The following is a 4,764-nucleotide window of genomic DNA, read 5'->3' as shown; positions in this document are numbered from 1 at the left end:
CTACTTGACTGTGATGGATAAGCTTTTCAAACTTGATAATTATATTTACCTGTACAGTATAAACTAGCATGTCTCCAAAGCCATGAATTGTTATTGGCTAGGCAGTATATTTAAAGTATTAAGTATTACAAAAATGTAGTCAAAATCAGACAACATGAAAGTTATTCTTTCTGTTGCTGTTGTTAGTTATCTAAACATATCTTCATTTTATTCAATAGTAAACAATATTGTCATGGGTAAGTGGTGCTAGATATTTTCTTGACCCCTCTGTGGAACGTGGGACGGGGGTTGCCTCATCTACTCAGCCTGGCCCTGTCCACCCTCATGGAAGGGGACATGTGAGCTAACAAGCACAGAAACTAGAGTGAGTGCTTTTGGGCACGGGCAGGAACAAAAAATTCAATTTACTTGGCTCACGGCTCTCAACCCTTTGTGGGAGGGAACACATAGGCCAGCGACTATGGGATCCAGATCCAGCTGGCCGCTTCTGGGCATTAGAAGGAGCAAACTCTGTGCCGGCCTGCGGCAGCATCCACATAGACGTGCCTGTGGTCCCCAAGCCTTATGATGCTCTTTCAGCTCTGCTGTCTGCAGACAGCTTAAGTGCTAACAGCTCAGTGGGCCCTTTGCTTCATCATGCGAGCAGCTGCCTTCAGCCAAAGAGGGCAAAGGGCCAGTATGACAGCCTGTCTGGGTACCTGGTGCATCCTGAATTTCTGTCAGATGCCTAAAACGAAAGAGGTCACATGGACTAATCAAAGGATGGTGAATGTGGAGAACTTTACTGAGTGATGAAAGCAAGCGGCCCTCAGCCGGGAGGGGAGCTGGAAAGAGTATGGGAAGGGAAGGTCACTCTCCCCTCAGGTCAAACCACTTCTCTGCCTTTGTGTCTTCAAAAGTCAAGTTGCCTCTCCCTGCTGCTCAGCCACTTCTTCCTGACATCCAGCTGCTTCTCCTCTCTGCCAGCTAAGTCTGGAGGTTTTAGAGGCACAGGATGGGGGTGGGGAGAAGCCATGGGTAGTTTAGGAAAAAGCAACATTCAAGAAGGCAAAGAGGGATAAACGTTCTCATGTTGGGCTGCAGGTTTAAGGCTTTTAGGCTTGAAGGCGGGTTTCGCCAGGGACCTACCCCTGTCTGCCTAGAATTACTCTGCCTCCTACTTCTATCATTGTATGTTAGGACAAACTGGTGGGACTAACAAATCTGACAACTTCTATTTAACACAATTTAGCAATGTCCACCAAAATTAAGTATACATGCAACTGTGGCATAGCAATTTTGCTATAGTTATTTGTTCCATATGAAAAAATAATCATAGCAAATATATAAAAATATATCTTCATACATACTTTATGTTGCACGTTAGTTACTGTATATTCCAAACCATGATAGCAAAGAACTGGAAAACAGTTTTTACTGTTATTATTGTACTGGTTAATAATCCACTAAAAAAATTCAGCTGTTAAAAATAATATATCCAAACATACATGAAATGTTTTCTAGTATATAAGTGAAAATCAACTTTAACCTAAAAACATCTGTTAGATATAATCATCTCTGTTGCATCAACAAATGTGTAAATAATATGTCTAAGTTCATAGCTACCATTGGAAATACACATTTTGAATGTAATTTTGAGGTTTCTTTTGGAGAGTATCTAGATGGTTGGGGAACAAGTAAGGAAGGGAGATATATTTTTAAAAGTATTTAAATTTTAAATTTTATACCATTTGCATAGATTATATATTCAGAAAATTAAATTTAGAGAGCAAAATAATTCCAGTCAATTTTTTCCTCATTCACTGCTCAGAGAAATGAAGTGTATTTGTGATAAGTAAAAAATTTGGCACTCCTCCTCATATATTTGTGTGTGTGTGTGTGTGTGTGTGTGTGTGTGTGTGTGTGTATTCATATGTGCATTAACTGGGTCGCCATTTTGCAAATGAGAAAACTGAAGCTCAGAATGATTCAGTAATTTTCTCAAAGTCTCACAGCAATTAACTAGCAAAGCCTAAAATTGTGTTCAATTTTACGTATCATCAAAGCTTGCGGTCTGCCATACTGCAGATGCTCTTTTAAAATTTGTCACAACTAATATCTCAAAATGTGAGTTCTGAACTTTTAAATTGCTATTCAATGTCATATTTAACCTTTTTATCTCCAAATAATGTGTTCTTCCCAAATAGTTGGTGCATTTTATAGTAAACACTCCCACTTTCAAGTTCTACTATTTCTGTATCAACATTAGCACAGAATCATATAGCTACCAGGACATCTATTTAGAAAGCCTTTCTGAAGCATCAGCCTTTTTCCTTTCTGAATTATGCTACTTTTGCTTTAAAAACCTAAAAAAAATCAATTCTGGTTATTGACACACAGTAAGAGGAAATGAGTCCTCGTCGATAGTGATAGAAATTGGTAGTTTCAAATTCTGACCTCAGTTCATAGCTGTACAAATGCTTTTTAAGTGTGACTTTTATTAAGCCTCTTAACCCCTGGAAATTTCATCTCTGAAAGGGTAGCTTGCAAAATGTGCCAGTCCTCCATGGGATATTATGAGCTCTCATTAATTAATGTTTTGTAGAGCACTTTGAGATTTGGTTTGAATGGTGCTACATCAATGCAAAGTATCAGTAAGACACTTAAAAATCAAATTGTCACCTGCTCCAGGGACTCAAGTAAAGCCTGCAGTTTGCTGATAATGAAGTCGGTACTTCTGCATGGTGTTTTGAACTTAGAATGGACTTTATCAGACCAACATTTTAATAAGAATATTTGGGTGTCTAACAGTGTAACCGAGGTACATAAACACTGACAACTGTCAATTACTTGAGCAGATTAGTTGATTTATGAATTAACTGTGGTCAAAATGGGTGGGAGCCCCTTTACCTTTCCTGTACTGCTTAGTGGCTTAAAGCAGTGGCTGATCCGTAAATCACCAACTCAGGAAGCGGAGAAGGGATGGAGCTGTGTGTAGAGACCCTGCGGCTGATGCTGGGAGGTCTGAGTTGCCCAGCTTTCTTCACTTCGCATGAGAAGGCCAAAGCCAAAGGCCGGGTGTTAATATCTCCAGTAAGTGTCAAGGAGGAGAGGAAAGCAAGCCACTTACTTGATCTCAATTTCCGTCAGCCACTGACTGCTTCTGTGCCTTTTCAAAGAAGGTAAACCCCCAGACCCTGCTGAGCCCCAGCCAAAGCAAATAGACACATTTGTTAGTCCACCCCAGTCATGTCCTCAGAAATAAAGTGCTGACCTTACTTTAACCATTTTTCCATGACATGTGGTCTCCTCACACCTACTCATTAAACAGGACTTCAAGGTTTTTCATATTAATGTCTAACAAAGAATATATTCAAGTGTATTTTGAGAAAAAAAAGTAATGCAATTTATTTCAGTAATATTCAAGAGAAAGTATTAAATGATGATATCCAGTCTGCTGTTCTTACCCCAGTATTTTGTTAGCATCGATGGCATAATTGTTATGCAGATAATGTCCCTGTTAAATGGGACAGTTTTGCCCTAGATCATGTTCTCAGATTTAGCTGTGCTACCACATTGTTTACTTTACTGTAGTCATTGTTTATAAATTAAGAAACATAGGGGTTTTTAAATTTTTATTTATTTTAGACGGACTCTTGCTGTGCCCCCAGACGAGCACAGTGGCGCAATCAATCTCAGCTCACTGCAACCTCCACCTCCTGGGTTCAAGTGATTCTCATGCCTCAGCCTCCCGAGTAGCTGGGATTGCAGAAACCCACCACCATGCCTGGCTACTTTTTGTATTTTTACTAGAGTCAGAGTTGTGCCATGTTGGCCTGGCTGATCTCGAACTCCTGACCTCAGGTGATCCACCCAACTCAGCCCCAGAAAATGCTGGATTTACAGGCATGAGCCACCACACCCAGCCAGAAGTATAGGTTTAATTTAAGAAAACTAAAACAACAAAAATTCAAAAACAGTTCTAATCATAAAAATAACACTTGCCCACTGTCTTAAAACTTAAGAAAATATTTTGCTTTTCATTTCTGGCAACATTAAAAATGTAGTCAGAAACAAGGGCAAAAACATGTTCAACCTCAAAAGTAAGACTATTTTAAGTAGTAAAATCTAGTGAAGAAACATTTCTAATAAAATTAAAGAAATCAAAGAGAAAACATTTTACTTAATATTATTGAACACTTTCATTTAATATGAGAAAATGTAATGTACAGTTATAAAATATAATTAAATCAATGTTCAGAAATTTCTATTGGAGACAGTATTACGTTTTTATTGATGATAGTATTAAAAATAGTATGATTTAAATAGCTGGAAATAAATAACTGCCAATAAATGTCAAAAAGAAATTTTTGGTTGTATTTTTCTCCTAAAGAAAAATTCTTTAATTCTGCCTGAGAACACACTTATCTACATTTCCCTGTACTTTCTACTAGAAAGAATGACAGCTGAATCCCAGAAAAAAAATGACACTTATCCTACAATTCTGTCTAGTCCAATCACAGATTAGAATTACCAGTGAATCTAAGCCACAGAGATACAGTACATACCATTAACAGAAGAATAAGAGTAATGTCCCAACATCCAAACTAGTTCACAGGAAAAAATAAGAGTGTTCAAAAAAGTAATCAACTTCTCAAAATTAAAGAAATAAGAAAAGATTTTTAACAAGTATTTTTTGGATAGATATTTTAGCAAACCTAAATGATAGTCTATTTAAACCAAAAGGATAAACAAAGATTGAAAAATGATCAAAGACTGGGCAAG

This window comes from Callithrix jacchus, chromosome 18 (genome assembly GCF_049354715.1).
Source record: "Callithrix jacchus isolate 240 chromosome 18, calJac240_pri, whole genome shotgun sequence".
In the NCBI taxonomy this organism is placed as follows: Eukaryota; Metazoa; Chordata; class Mammalia; order Primates; family Cebidae; genus Callithrix; species Callithrix jacchus.
Note: the sequence above shows the minus strand (reverse complement) of the source record.